This window comes from Vulpes vulpes, chromosome 4 (assembly GCF_048418805.1).
Source record: "Vulpes vulpes isolate BD-2025 chromosome 4, VulVul3, whole genome shotgun sequence".
In the NCBI taxonomy this organism is placed as follows: domain Eukaryota; kingdom Metazoa; phylum Chordata; class Mammalia; order Carnivora; family Canidae; genus Vulpes; species Vulpes vulpes.
In genome coordinates, this window is record NC_132783.1 from 70,874,468 (window position 1) to 70,902,087 (window position 27,620).

Here is a 27,620-nt window from a genome sequence, read left to right on the forward strand (position 1 = left end):
GAATAAATAAATAAAATCTTTAAAAATATATTTTTATGAACTTCATTTTGAATAAATGCATGGCTTATCTCTAACCAGAGTGAGCAGTTAAATGTTGATGCCTAAAAAATTTCCTTCATTAACCTGATTCTATAGTCTTAAATTTTACCATCAGAGAGTCTCCCAGCATCAAAATTCTAATTACTCTAGATCAGGGTTTCTCAGACTTGATGCTCCAACTGTCATTTTGGACCAGATAATTCTTTTTGTGGTGGAGCTGCCCTGTGCATTGTAGGATGTTTAGCAGCATCTCAGGCCCCTACTCACTACATGCAAGTGGCAGCTACACCCCAATTCCCAAATTATGATAATCAAAAATATCTAGACACTGCCAAATGATCCCTGAGGAAGAAAAATTGCCTCCAATTGAGAACCATAGCCCAGAGACAAGACCATGTTATTCCATTTTTAGTTACAGGTAAAATGATCTTATTTGTTTTTCCATATGGACAAAACTCTGTAAAAACAAGTCTCAACAGACAAGTTTGTCATTATCATTTTTATTGAAAGTAAATGTATCTTTGTTAAAATAAAGCAATATATGTTCATTGCAGATAAAAACAGAAAATGCAGGTAAAACTATCAGAAAAGAATAAATACTCATTCCCATTTTCTTTTTTTTTTTTAAGATTGTATTTATTCATGAGAGACACACAGAGAGAGAGGCAGAGACACAGGCAGAGGGAGAAGCAGGCCTCATGCAAGGAGCCCAATGTGGGACTGATCCCAGGACTCCAGGATCATGCCCTGAGCTGAAGACAGATGCTCAACCGCTGAACCACCCAGGCGTCCCTTATTCCCATTTTCCAGAGACAATCAGAATTACTATCTAATAATTTTGATCAAAATCTTCAAAATGAGATTATACTGTAAGCATTGCTTAGTAACTTGATTATACTTAATAACATATGACACATAATTATCTACCTACAGCATAATTTTAAATAGAATAGCACTCTACTGTATGTCTTTAACATTGGTGAGTCATTCATTCATTTAGTAAATAGAGTGAATGTCTGTCAGGCATTGTGCTAGGTGCCAGAGATAAAGCTGTGAAGAAGATAGATGGGCAAGAAACTGCACTTATGAAACTGGAGAGGCTAACAAAGCAAGTAAATAAAATAAAAACAGGCAATGGCTTAACACCCTTTAAGAAGACAGGTCTTGGCAGTCAGAGGTGGGCAGTGGATCAACACAGCTGAGGATAGAAAACGAAGAGTAGTCAGTACTGAAGACAAGCTGCTGTCCTACTGATCTATGCTTCCCTGATTTAATTATCATTATACTGCTTAATAAATGACTGAAGGATTTAGATTTGTATATAAACAAACATTCCCAATCATCCTTATCCCTGATTTGTTATCATTTTCACTACTCTTTCTCCCTTTCAATTCCCCAAGATGTGCAGGCGAATATTCAACATCTTATAATTGTATTCTTAATAGGTCTGGATATAGGCAGCGACCCTCTGACTCTAATGGAAGTACCCAATTAATGAAAATTATGATTTTTAAAAAGTAATTGAACTCAAATCAATATAGTATTCTAGACTAAAGTCTTATTGTTTTATATTATTTCTTCTAAGTATAACAAAAGACCAATCTCCTCCTGTTAGTGTCACTATACCTGCCTAGATGGTAATTCCTTTTTTCTTTTTTTTTTTTTTTGTCAGCTGGTCCTTTGACAGGAGTCTTGGGAGAAAGACTTCAATGGGATTTTTTGCCATTTCCCCCATAAGCCACAGACCTCTCAGTGGGGATGGTAAGCAAAATTTCCTTGACTCGGTACCAGGAGTGATGGGAAACAGGCAACCAGGGCCATTCAAATTTCTATGTTTTGGACCCATGTTTTTTACCAATCAAAAACACAGCACTATTGATTTAGAGTGTAGGCTAGATTCTTTGAGATGATATCGCATCCTTGTTGTGCATCATTTCCAAGCTGGCACAATAACAGATAGCTCAGTCACTCTTTCTGACCAGCAGCTCCAGAGTGATACAGTGGTACAGTATGAGACAGGACTGGTGGATCCCACTGTCTTGTGCCCATTTTTGTACCTCTTTTGCTTTAAAATAAGTTCCTTGGTCTGTGAAATATCATATGATTAGTGGATCAGCCTGTAAACATACAGACAGTGGTATTGGCTGAGGATCTAAAGATAGGCAAGAAAAGACAGACTCATACCAAAAATAAAAGCAGATCCTCATCAAAATGAAACTTTTTTTGACTATGCAACATTGTACTGTAGGTTCTAGCCAATGCAATATGGCAAGAAAAGGAAATAAACATTGAATATGATGTTAGCTATGGTTTTGTCATATATGGCCTTTATTATGTTAGGGAATGATTCCTCTAAACCCATTTTGTTGAGAATTTCTCTCATGAATGAATGTTGAATTTTTTCAAATGCTTCTTCTGCATCTATTGTAGTGATCATATGATTTTTATCTCTTGTTGACATGGTGTATCACATTGATTAATTGGTGAATATGGAACCATAGTTGCATTGCCAGAATAAATCCCACTTGAATGTGGTGAATGATTCTTTTAATGAATTGTTAAATGTAGTTTGTTAATATTTTGTTGAGGATTTTTGTATCTATGTTCATCAGGAACATTAATGTGTAGTTTCCTTTTTAATAGTGTTTTTGTCTGGTGTTGGTATCAGGGTAAAGCCAGTCTTATGAGATGTATTTTGAAACTTTCCTTTCTCTTCTATTTCTTGAAATAGGAGGAGAATAGGTATCAATTCTTTAAACATTTGGTAGAATTCACCAGTGAATCCATCTGGTCTTGTAGTTTTTTGGGGAGTTTTTTGATTACTGATTCAATTTTGTTCCTAGTAATTGGTATGTCCACATTTTCTATTTCTTCCTGATTCCATTTTGTAAGATTGCATATTTCTAGGAATTGTTCCATTTCTTCCAGGTTGTCCAATTAATTGGCATATAGTTTTTATAATAGTGTCTTATAATCCTTTGAATTTCTGTTGTTTAGGCATTCAGATTAGGATGAAAGAAATAGAACTACCTGCAAATGACATGCTTATCTGTGTAGAAAATCCTAAAGAATCTACAAAAATTCTATGAGAACCAAATGGTAGTTTTAAAAAGCCATGAAATGTATATATATATATAGTCTCTCAGTTTATGGCTCCTATACAACAATGGGATAAAGATATATTTATTGATTAAATATAAGCAAAATATAAAATTCACAAAGTAGCAGGATCATTATAATATGACAGGTCTTTTTTCTTTGTTTTCACATGAATATGAGATCCACTATAATATCCTCCATTGTTTTTAGGTGAGCATGCCTGTGATTACCTTATTCTTATAGGATAACTCAAATTCTTCTTCCACTCCTTCTGTATTATTTATATAGCCTTCTAAAATCAATGTGCATTTTATTTATTTATTTAGATTTTATTTATTTATTCAGGAGAGACACAGAGAGAGAGACAGAGAAAGAAGCAGGCTCCATGCAGGGAGCCTGATGTGGGACTTGATCCCGGGACTCCAGGGACCCTGGGCCAAAAGGCAGACACTAAACCACTGAGCCACCAGGGCGTCCCTCAATTTGCATTTTAATTGGTTTGAATGCTTCATGTATTGGTTAATTCTTGGTGGATAGGCACAGAAAAAATGATATGATTTGGACTCCACACAATCACAGTCACAACTACAAATGTACTCAGTTATGTTATCACCAAATAATCCAGAATATGATTAAATTATTAAATTATTATAAAATAGATATGCATAACAGTGGATCAAAACATCACATTGGAGCCTTTCATAATAAGGATATTTGTGGATCACACAGAAGTGCATGGATCCCAGTTTTGAAAAACACTGATAAATACCACTCAGTTGGCAATTAACTCTATAAAGCCTCGTAGTACCTCTTGTGTCATATACATTAGAGCTAAGAACTTTTCAAGCTCTCATGGAACAGAGAATATGCTCAGTGAAGATATATTTATTTCCTAATGCATATTGAGTTCTCATCTGATATATATGGATTAAATTATACCCAAATTCCTCTTCAATGGACAAATGTCTTTGATCTATATGAAATTTTAAGCTTCATAGTTTTCTCTCTGCCATCCAGTTTAAGGAGAGGCTCAAATTAATATTCCCTGAATAATAAACATTAAATGCTTTCACATACAACATGGGAATATGAGCTTTATCTCATTTGATCCTACCACAGATCTATGAAGGTAATATCATTATCCCCATGTATAGTGTTTAGGAAAGCACTAAAGCCCTGAGGCTTAGGGAGGGCCAATAATTTGCCTAACATCACCTGGCTACCAAGCAGCAGTGCTGAGGTTTGAGCTCAGGCAGACCAACTTTAAACCAGAGACCCCCATTTCTAGTGCCCAGTGAATCCTGGAAGCTTCATGGACATCTTTGATGACATTTGCTTCCTGAGTTCTATAGTTTGCCCTCCAGCTGCTTAAGTTGCTTGCAAGACCTGTTTCATAAATATAAGTGAGAAAACCTCATCTTTGTTTCATGAAATCCATAAGGAAGTAATCTCATTTCTCAATGGGGGTTTCATAGGTTTATTTGTAGTCTGGAATTTTGTGCTTCTTTTTTTCCTTTTTAATGATTTGATTTGGGCAGCTGTGGCATGCTACTAATGTGTTAGGAGCACTAATGTACTTATGTGAGGAAATTGACTTTTTATGGTAAAGAAAGAGATAATTTTGATTTTCTTTGATAATCAAAACTTGCAACTGACCCTTAAAATACTCAAGGAGAGGAATTGCTTCTATACATTCTCTACATTATCCCAGATGGAAATGAAGGAGATTCACAAGCCATCTGGATTTAATTAGTGTACTGTGTGGATATGCTAGTGGCAGCACCGCTGAGGAGAATCAGCTTTAATGCAGAGAACCTTAGATTTGGAGTCAGGTATTCTGCTTTCTATCTGTCACTAAACTTCTCACTCTGTTCTTTTTTTTTTTTAATCAAAGGAAAGTATACCTCTTCTGCTACCTCACTGGTTTTTACCTTCACTTTAGAGATCAGATAGTACAGTGTTTGTAAGTGTCTCAAAAAACACAAACAACCACAGAATGCAAAAGATTCTTGTGTTATTATAGTACTGCAGATTTTAAGCCATTTTTAAAAAAACTTTATGATTGTTAACTCTCTCATTTGTGATTACTTAGATAGGATTAAAAATGGAGAGTGTGGCATTTTGAAGCTCTAATTTTGGAGTTGAGAATCTCTGCACCACCTCCTTCAGCCATAGAAGTCCTCTATCATGCAATGAGAATTTGTCCTTTCCTTTTTTTTTTTTTTTTTTTTTTGCAAACTTCCATGTTCTATATCCCTCAGGTTGCAGAAGTTGAACTATTCAGGCATGTTTGCCAGAAGTCAAATAGCTATTAATTCCATATTAGGTTGAGTATTCCAAAACAGCTCGAATGAGAGAAAAATAATCTTGAAGCTTGTAATTAGCCAGCTGTGGCTGGGGGAACCAGCTTCTATTAGCGGAAACTTCAGCTGGATTAAATAATAGCAGTGTGCAGTTCCCTGATTTGGGCCCCAGTTTAGAAATGTAGTGACTCTGCACAGAGTTTGCTCTTATAAAGATGTTCATAGCCTCCCTCATTTCATGACCAAACACAGAAACTTGGGACATGGAGTATGTTCTTGAAATATGTCAACTGTTCATTAGGCAGCTCACAGTAGGAGGAGTGAAAAGATTCTGTTATTTCCACTGATGTTCGACTCTCAGCACTAGACTTGCTCCTTCGGGAAGTCAAAGGAAGGTAAACAGACAAGAAATGAAAAACAAGCAAACGAAAAACCAGCACATGAGGACTGAACCTAGAAGTATTAAGGATTTTTCCCCCAAACCCACTGTTCCAGGAGGTTTAGTCTGATTTAGTAGCTGGAAAACAGATTTTCATTAGTTTTCTCCTCTAGTATCAAACTTTAATTTTATAATTTTCTAATTTCAAATATGATTGCAAAGATGTTATGTGGCCTCTGTAGAAAATATTGTATCTATTGATAAACAAAAGACATAAAATGGGGGAAAAAAGCAATCAATTTGGACAACCCATGGGATTAGTCATTATTCTTGCTGAATTTACCTCACTGGATCAATGAAAATACATTCAGATAAGTGAAATGTTAGTTCTTCAAAAGGGTCCATTTTAAAACAGAACAATAAGAGCTACCCATCACTGAAAGCTTACTGTGTGTCAGACACTTTCTGACCACTGTGCAAGTGTCCTCCCTACAAACCCAGATAGGTACTATTATTCCCATTATAGAGATAACAAATCTAAGGCATAGAGATGTTTAGTAACTCACCCAGGGTCAACCAAATAATAAGAGGCAGAACCTGAATTTGACCACAGCGACTGACCCAGAGCCCACACCCTAAGCCAGCACTTCGTAAATTATAGTCTGAATGCCAAATATGGCCCTGCCACTTGTTTTGTAAATAAATTTTTGTTTACACACACACACACACACACACGTCAATCAAAAATTTAAAACTCAGGGATAACCTTGTTGATAATTGGTGGGTATTCCAAGCTTTTCCATTTTTTTTTTTGAGGGAAAGGAAGGAGATGATAATGTCTAAGAATAGGGCATTTGTTAAACTTAATATTTATAATGAGTCTAGAAAACAATCACTCAAAAGATTTATAAGAAGGATGTGTTCTTCATTACCTCAAGGAGAACAGAATATTAGTTCATTAAACTCTTTGTATTTATCTAATTAGATAAGGCTACACCCTCAGATTTTGATAACATTATCTTCGATAAGCAGGGCTGGCTGTGTTGTTGTCATAGTTCAAGACTCAATTAAAATACTGGTATAAAGTACATTGATCTAAAGTAAAACCCTGAAACTGCTGCTAAGTTTGGGATCCGGCTTGGAAATCAAGAACTGTGTGATGTAAACACATTTTTGAAACATAAATACCAGTTATTCTTGGGAATCCCTGGGTAGCTCAGTGGTTTAGCACCTGCCTTCGGCCAGGAGTGTGATACTGGAGTCCCAGGATCGAGTCCCACATCGGGCTCCCTGCATGGAGCCTGCTTCTCCCTCTGCCTGTGCCTCTGCCTCTTTCTCTCTCTCTCTGTGTGTCTCTCATGAATAAATAAATAAAATCTTTAAAAAATAAATAAATACCAGTTATTATTGAAAACAAAACAAAAACAAAATTCTAAAGGCCAGGGATTAGTCAACATCAAAATGTGTTTATTAAGCACCATTTTGAGGACTATAAAGTAGATATTAGAAAAATAATATCTCTATTTTTTAGAAGCATACAACCTTGCTGTAAAAAAGGAAAGTTTATTCCTTCATGAACAGGACTCTTTGTTAGTATATATGCCTTGTTTAAAGCACATTCTTCCAGGTTATTCCATTCCGTGGGGACTATGAGTCTTTCATTGCTTTTGAACTATTTTACAACACTGTAAGTTGAAGGTAACTGATAGCAGTACAAAAGAATTCTTGTCTATACACAGGCAAATAAATTCTGTCTAGTGGAAGTTCAAAGACTTCGCTCCACTGTGGAAGCAGCCAGTTTTGTGTCCATTTGCAAATTCATTTCAACATTGCTGATCTATAATCATGTCTGTTCTTTGGACACTCTTTTTTTTCTTTTTTTTAAATTAATTTTTATTGGTGTTCAATTGACCAACATACAGAAAAACACCCAGTGCTCATCCCGTCAAGTGTCCACCTCAGTGCTCTTTGGACACTCTTTGAGCTGGTTATAACATCTTACCACTTCTCTCATTTATTTAATGAGCTAAATGAAATCTTTGACATGTGTTTACTTTCTATTTGTTTAAAAATTATCCTTTAATGTGAGCTTAGGCTCTAGTGTCAGTTATAGGTACTGATCCTTTGGGCTGTTTACCAGCTGTGTAACATTAGGCAAAGCTCAACCACTTATTAGAAATACCTGCCTCATTGTATTGTTGTGGGATTATGTCATATGTTACTTCTATTCTGAAACTTAAGTGTACTCAATTTTTTAAAAGGATTATTAGAACCAGTGTATGGAGTGACTACCATGTGAGAGCAATAAAGTAGACCTAGTTAATCAACATGCAGGAAATATAATGAAGGTTACACATTTTTTTACACCTCTAAAGTTCCTGCCTTAAGGCTTTTGGCTCAACTCCCTAAACAGGTCAAAATGTTTTCCAAAGCCATATAAATGAAACAGTCTCATGACTTTCAAATTCCAGTTAGGCGTATTTAATATGCAAAGGTTAATCAGTGAGAAATCTTTGCAATCAAGTTTGTACAGGAAGACACCTATAACAGTCAATTCCATGCATTTCCTCTTTAAATAAGTTTTCCCTAAATTCTCCCTCTAAAATTTGATTCTCATCTAGTGCACATTAACTACGAGTTCTTTTTCAGTGAATTAAGAACAAAGGCTATCCTCAAAAGATTAGTGATCCTTAGCCTTGATTCTAACTCAAATCACGAATATAATGAATTCCTCCTACAATTATACTTTGCCTTTTACATTTAGAAATATTGAAACAAATCCTCCTTTTTTTTAAAACTTGAAAATATTAAATACTTTTTTAAGTGGTGAAAATCAGTTGATAAAATTGAACACATCACTGTGTGGTATTACATGCCATTTATGTTAACAGCTATTAATTCCAATCTGAGGTCCCTTTCAAAATCCTTCAGAGATTAGAAGATCTGGATTTTAGCAGATTTATTACCAATCTTCTTAACTTCTGGAACAAAATTATTTCACCTGCCCCACTTTTACATTCCCCATCCCTCTAGTTCATACTATACTTATGTAGTATATAGAGCAGCATTTCCTTGATAAGAAACATGACAGTCTCAATAAGCTCTGTGTAAAAGTAACTTTGTAACACTGTATATAATATCCCTCTTGGAGATTCACAGATCATTAGATTATTGAAGAGTTGAGAAGGCCTGTACAAAGAAATCTATTTAACTTTGTTAAATCCAGTGTTTCCCAAATCCCAGACCTCATCTCACACTGTTTCTCTTTGCTACCTTCTTCCATCTACATTTGCCTTCTTTTATTCCCATATATGTACTACCACAGAGTCTATATAAATGCATTTTCCCAGTCCACTACACTGGATATCAACTCAGGTTCACATTAGATTCCCAATCTCCAGCCTAAAGTGTATCAAGGGTCATGTTCAGCTAGCATTTAGAACCACTGTCCATGGCTCTAAGCTCCATGGAAGCAGAGCTTGCCATTTTGTTTACCATTACAGTTTACATAATAAACAATAAAAGAAAATTCATCAAATCAAGGGATAAATAAATGACTTAACACATTTGTCAGATAAAGAATGAGTGAATTAAATGACTTTGTCAAAAGGATAAGTGAATATGAAAAGCAAATAGTTCTTCTTGGAAAACACTGCCTTAGGGAAATATTTGCTGAACAACCATATGGCTCAATACACATTTGTAGGTGGGGAAAGTAGGTTCAGTTTGGCATTGCATGAAGAGTTCAACCCTTTTAGAAGATCTTCCTACTGAATAGTTCTAGATTAAACTACTCAGATTTCAATTCAAAGTCCAGGGCAAGTCATAATCCTGGTTATACTCTGGGACTGAGATTTGCTGTCAGAGAATGCAGGTGTTTTCTACTGCCACTGATAATCTCATTTCTTCAGGGGCTTCTGAACCATGGATTCATGTGATGAACTCATGCCCAGACTCCTTAATTTCATTTGAAATTCCTCCAGGGCCAGCAGAGATCTCACTGCCACTGTGACTACTTTCTCTGCTCATCACATCTCACACTACTCCCTAGATCCTCTGAACAACCGTTGCCCTTGTTTTTTTTATCATCACAAAGCAGTGGCTCTGAGGACCAATGGTGTAGACTTTGGAATCAGATTGGTTTATAATCCTTTTGTTACCATGTTCTAGCTGTCTAACTCTGTGCAAGTTACTCAGCTTTTTCACATCTTGGTTTCTATATCCATAAAATGATGATAATAAAAAATGTTCTCACTTCATAAAGTTGTGAGGTTTAAATGAGATCATAAGTGTAAATATTTGGCACTATGCTTGGCACATGGTCAGCATGCAATTATTAGTAGCCATTACTATTTCTCTCTACATAGTTGTAACTTTTTATTTTGTTTTCTAGGTTTCATAGGTTTATATCTTAATGTGCCTTCTTGAATTATAAACTCATTGAAAGAAATGTTTGATATTGTATGTTGCATATAGTTGATTTTTAAAATATAATTACTGGTTTCTACAGATGGCTTCCTGGCAGGGAACATATTTGGTTTAGTATTCTCCTCTAACCCTCACAACCCTACATGGATGGAACTTCTAGTATGTGAAGAAGAGTTACCTAGATCTTTACAACTGGGCTCAAGGCAGAGACTCCCTATTTGCCTCTGAAGTCCTATTCCAAGAGGACTGTCTCCCACCAAAAAATACCTGTAACAAAGACTTGGGGTTTAAATGTGCAAGGTAAGTGTCATTCCTTAAGGCCTGCACTACCTGAAACATCCAAGACATCTAAGATGTCTCAGTGTCTTGAAAGGTCAATGAGGTGTCAGAAAACTTATAAGATTGTCAAATAATCAGAACTGATGTGAAGCCAATTCAACTTCTGTACCTTCTAAGTCAATATAAAAAAACAACAACAACCAGATTCTCTCTTCTTGCCATTCACCACAATTCTTTCTCCACACAATTTTACAGAACTTCTCTTAAAGGAGGGCATGCAGAAATGGCAGACAAGAATCACCTGCAGGACATTTAGAAAATACAAATGCCCAGATTTTATCCAAGACCAGTTAAATTTGAATTTTCAAAATTGGAGTGAGACATTAGTATTTTACAAAACATTCCCTGGTGAATTTATCTGCAGATAGGTTTGACAATCACTAACTAGGAGATGCTCCTCTTAATAGGATTAACAGGCAGTGAACAAACTGTCAGAACATGATAGTGTGCTATGTACTCTAGAGGATACAAAAACAACCAAAACTTTTCTCTGTCTTCAAGGAGCTTTCAGCTACTCGTAGGAGAAAATTTCCACCCAGAAACTGATAAACAGCCAAAAGGTTACAAGTGGTGGGTATATGACAGAGTCAGAAACTAAATGCTAAAATAAAATTTAGAGGTGAAAAGTAAATGAATATTGGATTGGCCAAAGGTTTCATGACAGAGGAGGTAGGTACCTGAAGATTTAGAGGAATATGAAATTTAGAAAGATCATCCTTGACTTTTTCACATCAACTTTGGGTCATGTTTTCCGGACTGTAGGGAGCTACTTGAAATACTCGTATGTATGCAGCTTAAATTTCCAAGGCACCACAAAACCTTTGTAAATATAATTTATTATTTCTGTAAAGTTTCAGCTCTCAGAACAGTTCTTGAAGGGAATGCTATTGTTATTTTCAGCTAAGAAACTGACACCTTACAGAAGTAAGTGACAGCTTTAAGGAAGTATAGGCAGGCGCATATTAGACCTGAGGGAACAAGCAGGTAACCTCTGAGGAACTCATATTCAGGCTGTTGTCAATGTTTTTCAGGAAATCAGTGCTCTTTTTGCCTTTCTGGTCTCTTTTCTAGGTCATACAGTAAGGACAAATTTCCCCATAAGCAGCTGGGCAAAGCTCTGGTGGCATGATCCATGTCTAGTGGCCTAAAGCCTCCTTTGCATGTGATATTGAAATCAGTTCTTGACTACTTCCGTTCTCCTCTCTATAAGAACTAATAATCTCATTTTCATTCATTTCAACACAGTTTCTTTGCTATTGGACTTAAGTTTTATACAGAGAAAAAAGGCATGAAATGAATATACATTTTGCTTCCTTTCAAGAGTATCTTTTTTACACATGAAGTTTGAGGTATCTGGGTTTTCATTTCTGAGAATCACACTTTTGTAACACTTTAGTCAAAAGAAACTCATTAACTTTCTTTAATAGAAAAGCTAGAAGCATCACATGCTTATTTGAAGCCGAAGTTTTATTCTAGCAGAGGACACTGCATACTGCATACTAGTTGGCTTAGATCTTCTTTTTGGGGATCTGACTGAACATTGACCCCAATTACTGGCAATTTTTTGTGCTTCAGTGCTGCTGTTTCAGAACAAAAACTAATAACCTAATCCTATAGAGAAGCTTCATACACTTCCCCAGTGATTCTGTAGCTCATTTCTCCTTTTCTCATGGTCATTGAATTGATTTTTCCTTGTTGCTTGCACATGGTGCTCAATTATAGTGAAATTCCTGAATCAGAAGACAATCAGCTATCCAAGAAAGTATAGAACTTGAGAGGAAAATAAAAAATATTAAGCCTTCTATACTGATAATATCCTAGCCTTTTGCTTTCTCATCTGGAGAGTTTGTCAGTATTTTTAGGTTGCTCTATTAGGTAGTTTTGATTTTGTGTTTTGTGAGAGTATATCAGTTGCCACTATTAAGGGTAATGTGTAAATTGGTTTAATTTTCTATTTTGGGATATTTCTAAAATACAAATGGAGTAGGTTTTTTTCGGGGGGCTTTTTGGAGTTGATCTTAAAACCTGGCCATTAAAAATGAATTAGCCTCCACCAAAAGAAAAAAATAAGGCTAAAAAAAATTAGCCATGGGTTTACAGAATCCAATACAGGGGAATGGCAAAGAATAAGAGCTGTGAAGTTTCCCTTCCAGGAAATAAGTTCAAACTGAAGTAGGAGGCCAAAAATTATGCTAGGAGAAAAGTTTCTAGAAAAAATGGAAACGAAGAATTATCTGACAAGTTATATTTGTGAGCAATTCTGAAATGCTAGTTGCCAGGGACGTAGAAAGACCTACGAGTAAGTACAGAGAAAACCAAGTGAATTATTCTAAAAAGATGCAGTGAATAACTCCAGGAAAAATAAAAAATTAAGTTTAGGGAAGGAAATAAAATTATGTGCATAATGGCCCACTAGTGAATTATATTTATATAGTGAAATGAAGTTAATTTTTAAAAACATGGAGATAAATATCAGAAGAAACAGATATTTGTATGTAATTGCCTTTGGAGAGCAGGGTTGATGTTGCTTGTCTTGGGAGAGCAATTTCTAGTGTAAACTACATAGGACTATTTGACTTTTAAAACTTTATACCAATATGATTTTCATGAAAAATTAAACATTTAAAAATACAATTTGTATTTCCAACTCCCTCTACCATAAGTACAAGGCTGGCATGCTTTCCCCAATGTTTTGTGGAGCAGTGCTAAAGAGGGGTTGGCTTTTTAAGTATAAGGATTAGGAAGATTTCAGTGGATTTGGTGGACTGGAGGAAGTTTTAGGACTGGAGTTTGGTCTGGAAGGCTCTGGTCAAATGTTGTTAATAACTTCTATTGGCATTGATCCAGCACTGATAAATAAGGAGATAGACTCTCATATACTGCCTCGGATTGAGTTTTGTGTGTTCACTGAGATGATGATTTTCTCTTTAACCATTATTGACTACAGGCACAAGTGTAATTCTCACTTTCCTCTGGGTTGTCTGGGTGTGCATTGGGCCTATGTTTAAATCCTGGGTGTTTCAGAGCATCTTGCTGGATCTAAAGCACTCAAATGAATGTGAATGCAAGAAGCTGAGGGACTAGAACATATGTCAAAAAATGTATAAGGATTTATCTTGAACTCTTGTCTATACACAGAAATACTTTATATCTTCCTACTTAAAGTAGTTTTTCTCAGTTTACAAAATAGTACCCAAAGCGGGGTGGTAAGTTTGGGTTAATGATTACATTTTTTACTTGAATAAGTTTTAAAATCTTATGTCAGCTGGCTTTTGTAACAGGACTAATCATATGCATGCATCAATATTCTGTTGTGCCTTACTCGTTCAAACATAGCAAAAATGTTTCTGAGGCTGGTAACCGGTCATTTGAGTTGAGGTATGTGAGTTTTCATGATCTTAAATATGTGGAGTTGTTTACACTTAGGTTAAGAATTAAGAGAGAGACACATTGTAGATTAGGCTCAGATTGAATAGAATATGTGTTTGGGTAAAGAAACTAATATTATTTAAATATCTACCTATGTATCAGGCACTTTACATACATTATTTCATTTTTTTAAAGCTGAGATACAGAGTGGTCCTGTGACTTCTCTAAGGACTTCTGGTTAGTGAGTTGAGGAACTGAAGTTTTAACCAAAGTTTTACTAGCAACAAAAAAGTGAGAAGTTGAGCAATTTTTATCAGTACAAATTTGCTTACAGCAAAAATCACTTGCAAAATTTTTAATAAGTGGAAATTGGGCTCTACTCCTAACCTACTAAACCAGAATTTCTGGGAGAAGTGCCAGGGAATTCTCTGTGACTTTTATGCACCCCCAAATTTGAGAACCACTGCTATGTCATAATTGTCATTATGCTCCAGTTATTTTTTTAGGATACAATGTGTTACCCTACAATTAAATTACTTTGAAGATTAGCCTTGTTTTATCACCTACTGTTTCTCAATCCCTCCGAATATGGTCAGATTTCTGGAAACTCTATATACAAAAAATGTCAGAAGATTATATTTTAGATTCAAATTGGGCCACAAAGAATTAGCATTTTCTCCTTAGATGGAATTTGTGGAATAGTCACACAAAACAATGGTAGAGTAGAAAAAAAAACAGAGCTGAGAAATTTTCTGTGTGTTTGTTCATGGCAAAAACCATGAATGAGATGCATCTGTTTCTTAATGACCGAAACTAGTTTTCCCTTAGTTTCCATGCATAGATTTCCACCCCTCCACTTGTTCTAATGGATGAATGGTGGTGCTAGTCCTTTATTCCCTTTCTCTTCCTCTTTTAGCAGTTTTTAATGCATAGTTTGAGCCTTTAACAGCTTAGAATTCGAGAAGACTGACTAATGTTCCCCAGAATTCCTAGAAAGATTATTACCAGAAATTTAATAAAAAGATAAAAATATAGACAAAAATTAAGTACAGTACAAAATTAAGAAATCATAGGTAAGGGGGAAAATGAGAGAGTTTGTATTGGCCCATGTTTTCATAAATCCTCATAAATGGGCCATGCCCTAAATATAACAGAAGAGAAATGAGAGGATGAAGAGATGAGGGCAGTTTATATTCTTCCTATGGTGTCCCTTTCCAAAAACGGAAACTTGTTAATGTAGAAAGGTGGGGGGTATAGATATTTGCACAAAAATGTGTTTTTTCTTTTATAATATTCAGTATATTTTAAAAGAGAAGAATATAAGGTCACCAGCTCAATCTGGGATATTCATTGCGAGTTGAACAAATATATATTGAATGGGCTTTATATCAAAGTCCTCTGAGTTTGAAATACTGAAATCCTACCTAGAGAGTCAGGAAACACAAGTTCTGGTCTCAGCCGTGTGACTTCAAGCTGGCCACTCATTTCCCTTGACTTTCAATCTCTTTCTTTGTAAAAGCAAGCCAGATATTTCTGAGGTCCTTTCAGGTACTATGAATCTATGTCTGCATTTACAATTGTGCCGCAGGAAAGTCTGAAATTTTTCTTTGGTGAATTAAAAGGTTTTAAGTGAGGTTATTATAAGTTTGTTTAAATTGATGAAAAATTACAATTGTACAGAAAGATACTTAAAACCAACACGACAGCCTTTATCTTTGGGTAATATATTCAGTTAATATGTGTCCAATTAAGGTCTCTAGTCAGCATCTGCCTGTTTCTGAGACAGTTATCAAGTTAGTTATTCTGCTGATAAAACAAAATGCTAATATTTAAGGTGTAAGGTGGAGAGGAAAAACATTTGCATCCGGATCACCCTGAGGTGATATGTTCTCTGCATACTTTGCATTCCAGTTATTTTTGAACAGCTTTATTGAGGTATAATTGATGTACAATAAATGCACGTTTTTAAAGTATACCGTCTTGTAAGTTTTGACACGACATATGTCCACATGTCCAATATGATATATGAATTCATCACCACAATAAAGATAGTGAACACATAAACACTCTCAAAAGAAACCTTGTGTCCCTATGTCATCTCTCTCTTCCATTTCTACCCACAAACACTCCCTCTTTTTCATTCGCCTGGGAACCAATGGTGTCCTTTCTGTCACTATACATTAGTTTGCATTGCCTAGAATTTTATATAAATAGATTATATAGTGTGTATTCTGTTTTTCAAGAATGTTTCAAGATGTTTTTCAAGCTGAGCCATTATTTTGAGATTCATCCACATTGTTGCATGCATCAAGACTTCATTCTTTTTGTTGTTAAATACTATTCCATTGTATTCCATTGTATGGATAAAATATATCTTGTTTATCCATTCATCTATTGATCCACATTTGGGTTGATTTCAGTTTGGGGTTGTTACAAGTACAGCTATTTTGTACATCTTTATACAAGTCTTTATATGGACATATGCTCTTGGGTAAATAAATACCAAGGAATAAAATGGCTGGGTCATAGGGCAAGTTTATGTTTAACTTTATAAAGAATTTCCAAATTGTTTTCCAAAGGCATGGTTCCATTTAACCTTTTTACCAGCAATATGTGATCCCTTTGTCATTATGAAATGATAATGTTAGCATGGCATATCTTTTCAAATACTTTAACTTATTTGTGCCTTTATATTTGAAGTCATAGGTTTTTGTAGGCATCATATACTTGGTCAGTAATTTTTTTATTTAACATGATAGGTAGTCTCTGCCTTTTAACTTGGTTGTTTAGATTTACACATCATATGATTACTAACATGACAAGATTTAAATCAACCTCCTATTTGATTTCTCTATATGATCTTTGTTCCCCTTTTCCTGCCTTATTTTGGATCAACTTTTTTTTTGGTGCCATTTTGTCTCCTTTGTTAGCTTATTACCTGTAATTGTTTCTTCTGTTATTTTAGAAGATGCTTTAGGATTTACCGTATATATCTTTAACTTAACACAGTCTATCTTCAAGTGGTAACATATCATTTTATATCATATCATATTATAAGGACTTTATAACAGTTTACTCTCATTTTTACCTCCTTGATATTGATGCTATTACTGTCATTCATTTTACTTCTATATATAAACCCCATATTTGATTATTATTTTTACTTGCACAATTAGCTTTTAAAGGTATTTAAATAATAAAAGCCAAATGTTTATTGCCTTTGTGTAGATTCACATTTCCAACTAGTATCATATTCCTTTTACCTGAAAGAATTCTTAAAGCATTTCTTATACTACAAGACCACTGGTAGTAAATTCTTTCAGCTTTGGATTTCAGAAAAAAACTCCATATCACTTTTTTTGGAAAGGTATTTTCACTGGGTGTAGAATTCTAGATGGACAGAGTGTTTTGACCTTTCATAATTTAAAAAATGTTGGTTCTCTGTGTTTTCATTTGCATTGTTTTTGACAAGATATCTGTTGTCCTTACCTTTGCTCCTCTGTATATAATTTAAAATCTTTCTCTGGCTGCTTAAAAATTTTCTCATTTTCTCTAGTTTTGGGCAATGTGGTTATAGTGTACCTTGTAGTATTCCTTACATTTCTTATTTTTTAGTTTTTGAGCTTCATTGAAGTTTATAATTTTTATGAATTTGAAAAATTTTTGGCCACCATGTGTTCAACTATCTTTATTTGGTTCCCACCTTAAAGAAGGTTTACACATACATTAAAGAACTCTAATTACACATACATTAGTCACTTGAAGTTGTACCACAGTTTACTGATTTTTTTTGTCTTTTTTACTTTCTAGTATTTTTTTCTCTGTTTCATTTTCTTTTTCTGTTTTTTTTTTTTATTCCAGTGTGTTAACACACTCATTTATATTCATTTCAGGTGTATAATATAGCAATTCAACAATTCCATATATTATTCAGTGCTCCTCAAGGTAAGTGTACTCTTAATCTCCTTTGCCTATTCACTAATCCCCCAACTCCCCTTCCCTCTACTATCTATTTGTTCTGTATAATTAAGAATCTTGTTTTTGGTTTGTCTCTCTCTTTTTGTTCCTTTATTCATTTGTCTTGTTTCTTAAGTTCCACTTATAAATGAAATCATGGTATTTGTCTTTTTCTGACTGGCTTATTTCACTTAGAATTATACTTTAATTATATAATTATACTTGCAATCATATCCATGTTGTTGCAAATGGCAAGATTTCATTTTTTATGGCTGAATAATATTCCATTATATATATATATATATATATATATATATATATATGTATATGTATATATGCCATACTTCATCTATTCATCTATCAATGGACTCTTGGGCTGTTTCCATAACTTGACTATTGTAAATAATGCTACAATAAGCATAGGGGTGCATGTATCTCTTTGAATTAGTGTTTTTGTGTTCTTTGGGTAAAAACTTGCAAACTTACTGAATTCTTTAATCAGTTCGAGTCATTTTTTGGTAGAGTGCTTTGGGTTTTATATATATAGTATCATGTCATCTGCAAATAGTGAAATGTTTACTTCTTCCTTACTGATTTGGATGCCTTTACTCCTTTCTCTTGCCTAGTTGCTGTAACTAGGACTTCCAGTACTATGTTGAATAAAATTGATGAGAGTGGACCTTCTTGTCTGTTTCTGACCTTAGGGAAAAAGCTTTCAACTGTTCCCCACTGAGTATGATGTTTGCCATGGGTCTTTTATATAGTCTTCATTATATTGAGGTACATTCCCTCTAAACCAACTTTTTTAAGGGTTTGTATCATGAGTGGATGTTGTACTTTGTCAAATGATTTTTCTGCATATTTTGAAATGATCATGTGGTTTTTATCCTTTTACCTATTGATGTGATATACTATGGTAATTGATTTGCAAATATTGAACCACCCTTGTATCCCAAGAATAAGTCCCACTTGGTAGTGGTGAATGATATTTTAAATATACTGTTGGATTTGGTTTGCTGATATCTTATTGAGGATTTTTGCGTATAGGTTTGTCAGAGATCGTTGCCTATCTCTTTTTGTGGTGTCTTTTTTCTTTTTTTAAGATTTTATTTATTTATTCATGAGAGACACAGAGAGACAGAGACATAGGCAAAGGGAGAAGCAGGCTCCCTGCAGGGAGCCCAATGTGAGACTCTTCTGTGACTCCAGGACCATGTCCTGAGCAGAAGGCAGACTCTCAACCACGGAGCCACCCACCAAAACAAACCTTTTGTTTATGGTATCTTTATGTGGTTTTGGTATCTGGGTGATATTGGTCCCAGAATGAATTTGTACATTTTCCTTCTTCTTCCTCCTTCCTCTTCCTATTTTTTGGAATAGTTTGAGAAGAATAGGTTTTAGGTCTTCTTTATATGTTTGATAGAGTTAACCTGTGAATCTGTCTGGTCCTGGACTTTCGTTTGTTGGGAGTATTTTAATTACTGATTCAATTCCATTGCTGGTAATTGGTCTGTTCAAGTTTTCTATTTCTTACTGCTTCAGTTTTTGTTATTTTTATGTTTCTAGGATTTTATCCATTTTTTTCTAGGTTGTCCAATGTATTGACCCAAAATTTTTCATATTCTCTTGCAATCCTTTGTATTTCTGTGATGTTGGTTGTTATTTTTCTTTTTTCACTTCTGATTTTGTTTACTTGAGTACTTTCTGTCTCTGTCTTTCTCTCTTTGGTAAGCCTGCCTAGAAGTTTATCAATCCTGTTGATCTTTTCAAAAATCAGCTCCTGGTTTCATTGATCTGTTCTATTGTTCTTAAAATCTCTTTATCATTTATTTCTGCTCTAATCTTTACTATTTCCAACATTCTGCTATATTTGAGTTTTGTTTATTCTTCTTTTTCTAACTCCTTTAGGTATAAGGTTAGTTTGTTTATCTGCAATTTTTCCTGCTTTTTGAGGCAGGCCTTTAGCTACAAACTTCTCTCTAAAAACTGCCTTTGCCTGATCCCAAGGATTTTGGACCATTGATATGTTTTCGAATTTGTCTCCATGTTTTTTTTTTTTTAATTTCCTCTTTGATTTCTTGGTTGACCCATTCATTGTATAGTGGCGTATTATTTAACCTCCATGTATTTGTGTTCATTCCACATTTTTTCTTGTAGTTGATTTCTAGTTTCATTGTGGTGTGGTCAGAAAAGGTACATAGTATAACACTGATCATTTTGAAATTGTCGAGATTTGTTTTATGACCTAATATGTGATCTATTCTGGAGAATATTCCATATACACTTGAAAATTTGTGTATTCTGTTTTAAGATGGAGTGTTCTGAATATATATATTAAATCCTTCTAGTGCAGAGTGTTATTCAAACCACTGTTTCCTTGTTTATTTTCTATTTAGATGGTCTTTCCATTGATGTAAGTGGGATGTTAAAGTTCCCTACAATTCTTTTATTACTGTCAAGTAGTTCCTTTATGTCTGTTATTAAGTGTTTTTATATTTTGTGTGCTCCCATGTTAGGTGCATAAATATTTACAATTGTTATGTCTTGTTGGATTGTCTCCTTAATGATTATATAGTATCCTTCTTTGTCATTTGTTACTCTTTGTTTTAAAGTCAATTTTTTTTTCTGAAATAGCTATTGCTACCCCCATTTTCTTTTGACATCTATTTGCTTAATAAATGTTTATCTATCCTCTCACTTCCAATCTGTAATTGTGTTTAGATCTGAAGCCTGTAGGGTTTTATTTGTTTGTTTTTAAATCTATTCTGTCACCCTATGCCTTTTGATTGGAAGATTTAGTTCATTTACATTCAAAATAATATTGATAGGTATGTATACATTGTCATTTTACTATTTGTTTTGTGTTTCATTTTTGTAGATCTTCTCTGTTCCTTTGTTCCCTTGCTCTCTTCTCTTTCCATAGTTGGCTTTTTTTAGTGATATACTTGGATTCCTTTATTTTTTGTATATCTATTACAGGTTTTTGATTTGTGGTTACCATTAGGTTTGTATATAACATCTTATGCATATAGCAGTCTATATTAAGTTGATGGTCACTTCAGTTTGAACCCATTCTTTACTCTTTTCCTCTCCATGTTTTAAGTATATGGTGTCATACTCTACATCCGTTTATTTTGTGAATCTCTTGACCAATTTTTTACAGGTATACTTATTTTCACTGCTTTTGTGCTTCCCTTTTTTTACTCTTATTTATGGTATTTTCTTTCCACTCATAGAGTCCCCTTTCACGTTTCATTTGGGGTTGGTTTAGTGGTCATGAACTCCTTTAACTTTTGTTTGTCTGGGAAACTTTTTGTTTCTCTTTCTGTTCTGAATGATAACTTTGCTGGATTCTTGGCTGCAGATTTTTCCCTTCCAGAAAGTGAAAGATTTTTCACTTTCTTCTGGCCTGAAAAGATTCTGTTGAGAAATCTGTAGCTAGCTTTATGGGGTTTCCCTCATATGTAACTGTTTTCTTTTCTCTTGATGCTTTTAAAATTGTCTCTTTATCATGGCTTTTTTTTTTTTGCCATTTTAATTATTATGTGTCTTAATGTGGACCTCTTTAAGTTGGTTTTGCTGGGGGATCTCTGTGCCTCCTGGATCTGGATATATGTTTCCTTCCCCTAGATTAGGAATGTTCCAGCTATTATTTCTTCAAATAAGTTTTCTGCCCCCTTTTCTCTCTTTTATTCTGCAATGCTTATGATGAGAATGTTATTACACTTGATGGCATCACTGACTTCCATAAGTCTACTCTCATTTTGCTCAGTCTACTCTAATTTTTTTTTTTCTGTAACCTGTCCAGGTTGATTACTTTCCATTATTCTGTCCTCACTGATTTGTTCTGCTTCTTCTAGCCTGCCATTTATTCCATCTAGTGTATTTTTAAATTTCATTTATTGTGCTCTTCATCACTGATTATTGGTTCTTTCTTATCTCGGTGTTGAGTCTCACTGATATGATCACTCTTTTTTTAAGTCTAGTGGGTATCTTTATGATCATTACCTTAAATTCTCTATCAGGCATATTACTTATCTCCATTTTGCTTGGGTCTCTTGCTGTGATTTTGTCCTGTTTGTTCTCTCATTTGAGACATATTCCTCTGTCTCCTCATTTTGTCTAACTTTCTGTGTCTGTTTCTCTGTGTTACGAAAGTCAGCTATTCTCTTGCTCTTGAAAGCCCAGGTGGAATGTGTGCTTTTAACAACGTGGCACTGGTCCTCTTCCACAGGAAGATGTGCAGCTGTTACAGAGACTAGGGTAGGCCTGAGCCACTCTGCAAAGCATGTGTGGATGGGGCATGCAGTTTTAACAAGGTGCTTATGTTTTCTGCAGAAGGTGACCAGCCCCCACTGCCACTGGGACCAAGACTCTACAAAGCAAAGAGTCAGCAGATGAGGTCTTTGCAAGGTTTGGCAAGTTTTGCACTGGTCTTCTGGGGGAGGGGATTTGCAGCACTGGAACTGAGGCACACCCAGCTGGAGGGAGCAGGGCATAAGGCAAACAAGTTAGGTAGTAAATGCTGGTACCATTGTTGATGCCCACAAGTTGCTATGTGTTTATCCTGGGGGCTGGGAGAGGGAAATGGCACCTGCCAACTCCTTTGTCTCTGGATAGTCTTTCAAAAAATTCTGAGATTCTCCTTCCTGTATGCCCCCAGAATTTTTCAAACCATTCCTTCTATGCTGTATCTCCCCAGGCTGTTTGTTGTACTGTCTCTTTATGTGCAGGGACAGAGTTTCCTTTTTTAAAAAGATTTTATTTATTTACTCATGAAAGACACAGAGACAGAGGGAGAGGGAGAAACAGGCTCGCTGAGGGAAGCCCCATGTGGGACTCGATCCCAAGACCCTGGGATCATGCCCTGAGCTGAAGGCAGATGCTCAACCACTGAGTCACCCAGGCATCCCAAGGACAGAGTTTCCTATTACCCTTCTGGTCCTCCTAGAGCCAAGTCTTTTGGTTTTTAAAGTTTCAGACTTTAATTCTTGCTGGATAAGAACTCATGAAGTTCAGCCTCTCTGGTTTTCAAAGCTGAATGCTATGGGCTGTGCAGGCTCCCCTGTGTGGTAGTCTGTTTCTCTCCCCTCTCCACATCTTCACTTTCTTCTTCCCTTCAGTGGCCAGACCCATGGGGTTTAGTTTCCCACGACATCTCTTCTCTTCTTACCCTCTTTGATGTGGCCTCTTCTCTATATTTGGTTCTGGAGTTTGTTCTGCCAGTCTTCAGGTCATGTTCTGGGTTATTGACACTGCTGTGAGTGTTATCTGGTTGTATCCCATAGGATACAGTAAGCTTATGGTCCTACTCTTCTGTCTTCTCTGGAAGTTCCTGAGTTTCATTTTGGATAGTATCAATTATTGTCTTCAATTTCATTAAACTTTGACAATATTTCATCTGTCCTTAATCTCATTAATGTCTTTTTCTTCTAGTTTTTATTTCCAGGATTTATCTTCTGGTTTTCGCCTCTGAAATTTATATGGTCTTTAAAAATATATCTTTATATTTAGTATATTTAATTTCTTCTTCAGTTCTTTGAACATAAAAGTATAGCGTAATAGTTTTCCAATGTTTTTGTCAGCTATTTTTAACATCTCTGTCAGTTTTGTCTGATATTTCTCTTTATTATAGGCGGCATTTTTCTGATTGCTTGCATGCTTGACAATTTTTGATTAGATGTAAGATATTGTGTTTTACCTTGTTGAGTGCTGGATACTTTTGTATTTCTATAACTATTGTTGGGTTTTGTTCTGGGACACAGTTATATTTTATCAAACTAATCAATAGTTTGATTTTTTTCTGCCATTGCTTTTATACATGAACTGTATTTTGTCTGGGTTTAATTACTCTTCACTGCTGAAACAAGACTCTTTTGAATACTCTATCCAATGGTTCATGAATTATGAGTTTTTCTTCTCTGGCAGGGAATTGGTCTAGTCCTGCACCCTAACTGAGCCCAGTAACCATGGCCCCATGTGGGATCTGAGTGCTGTTGTTTCATCTTTTTGAGAATTTCTTTCCCTAGCCAGAGGTGGTTTCTGCACATGTATGCCTTGATCATTACTTAACTGAATACTTGAGGAAGACCAAGGATATATTATTAACAAGCATGCCAATATCGTTATTTTTGCGTGGTATTCTCAATGCAAAATATAAGAAGGAAAATGTCATTCCAGTTATAAAACTCTGTATAGTTTTAGAGCATGTGACTATTTAGCCCAACTTGCTGTGCTGATCCATTTACTATGCATTGAGTAACTTGCATCTAAGGGCACTGTAGATGGTAATGAGGTTTTGAATGCCTTTACATGAGACCCAAGTCTTATCTTTGAAGGATGACGCAAGTGATCATTACTGCTGATGAATTTTAAATAGAACAATCATCCTGATTGCTCTGCTTAAGTCTGACTCAGTAAGCCAGCTAAAGCATTTTCCCCATCATACAGACTCCTCAACAAATCTCAAGATTTTACCAGGCATTTTCATGAGGAAATTTGAAAAATGTTCAGGCTTCACATACTACTATCAGGCCAATGTGACTCCTTTTTATTTTGCCACAATCTATGGAAATGAAATAGAAAGGGGAAATAATATGGAATAAAGTTAGAGAAATTAAAATCAAACCTTGAATTTCATAATTGACTCTTATGCTAATTCTCTTTTATATTTTACTCTTATTTTCCCTTCCCTTTTGTGAATTCACTTTTTAGCTTTTGAAAATTATTTATGATTCTTCAAATCCTTTAAGAAAGGAATGAGTCATAATATATTTTGTACATGTTAACAGTCTTCTACTAGGTTACAGCAGGTGGCTGACCTACTTGAAGTGCAGATACGTCACATCTTCAGCAAGTAAAGAATTAATCATCACCTGATGTGATGCAAAAATTGAAAGACCTTAGTGATTTTTGCAGCCTAAGATTGGCAAGATTATGGCATGATGGCCCTCATTTTTCTGTCCCATGTTTATGGCTAATTTATCACAAAACACTCTTCCAATTCATCAAGATCTCAACTGCCTTAAGTCAGTACCCTAGGCAGCTACTACCAATCACTCAAAGTATGGCTGTAAACTCAATCCTATCTGCAATTCAGAAGTTAGTGCATTCTTTTAATTTTATAGGTCCAAGAATTGGGACTTCCAATGAGCTATAGAGCTTACATTGGGACTAGGTCCCCAAATCCAAGCATAGTCACTCCACAATGTCTCCATAGTCCTAGAAGGCCAAATACTTTTGTGTGTGTGTGTGTGTGTGTGAACATACAGTGACAAAGCAGACATTTAGACACAAGATGACAGACAAAAATGAAAAGATTTTCATCCTTTCCTGTTATTGTCAGACTGAACCTACTTCTGAAATGGAAAATTTTATCAAAAGAAAAAAAAAAATTTCAGCTGACTTAGAAACTTACCCTGCTTGTCAAGCAACCAAAAAGAAAAGATTAGTGTGAGATTTTTTTTTGCTGTTGTTCACTTTTGTATTTGTTTTGTTCTGTTTTTTTTCCTATCCAGCTTTGTGCAGAGCCAAAGAAGAAGAATATCCACAGAAGAATATTTCAAGGTCATTGAAAATCTCCACCAACTTCAAAACCCTCTCCCATTTTCAGTTTCTGATACATGAAGTTCCCTTAGTAGATATATAGCTTATGAGCACCAAATGAATTATTATGCTGAAAAATAAATTCCTATGGAGAGGAAGGATATTATTGATTAGGGTGTCAGTAGGTATCAACAGATTCTTTTCTAAGAGAAGTTTGTGATAAGGGGTGAGAGGAGAGTACATAGCAAGAGAGAAAATGTGGGAAAAGGAAGCTGGGATAATACAAATTCCAGGGTGTTTTTTATGCAATATTGAGGATAAGTGCAGATTGAGTGAGTTGCCCAAGCTCTTTCAGGTGAAATTGAATTTTAAATCCTAAATTCCTTGATCTAATTCACATTATACTCTACTGAATTGTACCTGACCATTCCTCAGACCCTCTCCATGAGCAAAAATTATCTACCATGAAGAGTTTCAGATAATCACTATTGTTAAGTAAACACAATGTTCCAAGCTATATCTTTATTGCTTTTCCTATGTATTACCTTACTTAGTAGTCATAGAAAACTTATAACATACATTCTTTTATTATCTTCACTTCACAGATAAGAAAAGTGAATCTTAGAAAAGTTAAATAATTTGTCTAGGGATTTCTGGCTAGAAAGTGATGGTGGAAATTTGAAGTACAATCCAACTGTTGCAAGCCAAACTTCTAGTCACTATACTAATATGCTTCCTATCTTATCAGAACCAGATAAAAGAATCTTAGCCTTGTTTTGTATGTTCCTTAGAAGAAAAATGAAATTATGAGACAATAAAATAATTCTAAGGAATTCACACTTTCTCTTTTGTTAAAAATCAACCAAAAAATGTAAAATGATATCTGATGTAAGATTTAGAGATACCTAATTGCAGAAATCAACCACCAGATCAAGTCCTTTGATTAAAGTTGGACTTTCTATACTTAAAAAAAAAACCCTGCTTAATTATACAGTTGGATGTTAAATATTATAATACATTTGTTATAAACCTCATCCTTATATCTGTTTACACATACACATATTTACATGCACAAATATGATGCCAAAAATATATAACAAATCTTCACAGTTCAAGGGCCTTCTCACAGAATTATGTAGGAGCCTCTTTCTGGCTGGTTGACTGAGCAGAGTTCAGCCTGGGAGCTTTTTAAAGGCTGAGGACAACATGCATCTACATGTTTGTTTTGTTGAGGTTAAAATCTGTGAGTTTTGGTGGTGATTTTTTCTAATTGTAAATTCTTGATAGGTCTGTAGTTAGAAGCCAGAGGAAGTTGAAGGGGACTCTGGATGGAATGAAGAACAATGTTTGGAAATGAAGAGCTAGAACCTGGAGCTCAACTCTTAGAAGAATTAGTGGTATTTTTGCTTGTTGATGGAAAGTTCAACAATTTTGAAGATGGAGCAAGTATCCATAAAGAAAAGCTTTTGAAAACTGTCTAGGTCTTTATCCAGAAAATCCTTTTTTGGGAGAAAAATGAGAAACTTGCTAATAAACATTAAAATTATCTCTATTGAATCCACACAAGCAGATTCATTTACCTCAGAAAACTTGAAGCCTAATAATTCCTCTGCATATTATAAAGTTTTGGGATAATTATTTTAATTTGGTGCAGCAAAAGCAAACAAAACAACAAAAACCTTCTGCTATATACCTATATAATACATATATAAGTATAATATAAAATGCTTGCCTTGCAAAAGTATAAAATACATATGTATGAGTATAAATATAAAAGGATAAAAATAATAAAGATAGTATCTGGTAAGTGCCTAATGTCTAAACCAACTAATAATGGCTACTGAGAGTTCCAAGGAAGAATCAGAGACTGATAAGAGAGAAATGGACCAAGAAACCTAACCCATAGTTTTATCCAAAAGGAAATAAGACTCAGAAAAATTTTTTTCCTGAAGTTTAAACAACTATAGAAATCTCTCACTGAGTATAAATCTTCTGATTTCCTGGTCTAAGACATCTGCCATCACATCAGGCTATCAGGGAAAGACTCACGAAACAGAAAGAATTAAGCTAACCCTTGCAGGAAGAGTAGGTAGGGCACTTTAACATTTCATTGTTCTCGGGGGTTTGCTTACTTGAGGTATGCTAAATATTAAGTTAATGGC

General features: G+C 35.0%; 1 long non-coding RNA gene across 2 annotated transcripts; it reads left to right on the forward strand.

The window, feature by feature from the left end:
* Nucleotides 1–13,861: 13,861 nt before the first annotated feature.
* LOC112931086 (uncharacterized) lies at nt 13,862–27,010 on the forward strand. Of its 2 annotated transcripts, XR_012001088.1 has the most exons (5): nt 13,867–13,965; nt 17,850–17,901; nt 22,252–22,326; nt 25,431–25,479; nt 26,746–27,010. It is a non-coding gene; the product is annotated as an uncharacterized lncRNA (long non-coding RNA). The 2 variants fall into 2 exon arrangements; XR_003237262.2 differs by lacking the exon at nt 22,252–22,326 and having other exon boundaries at nt 13,862–13,965.
* The last annotated feature ends 610 nt before the right edge of the window (nt 27,011–27,620 follow it).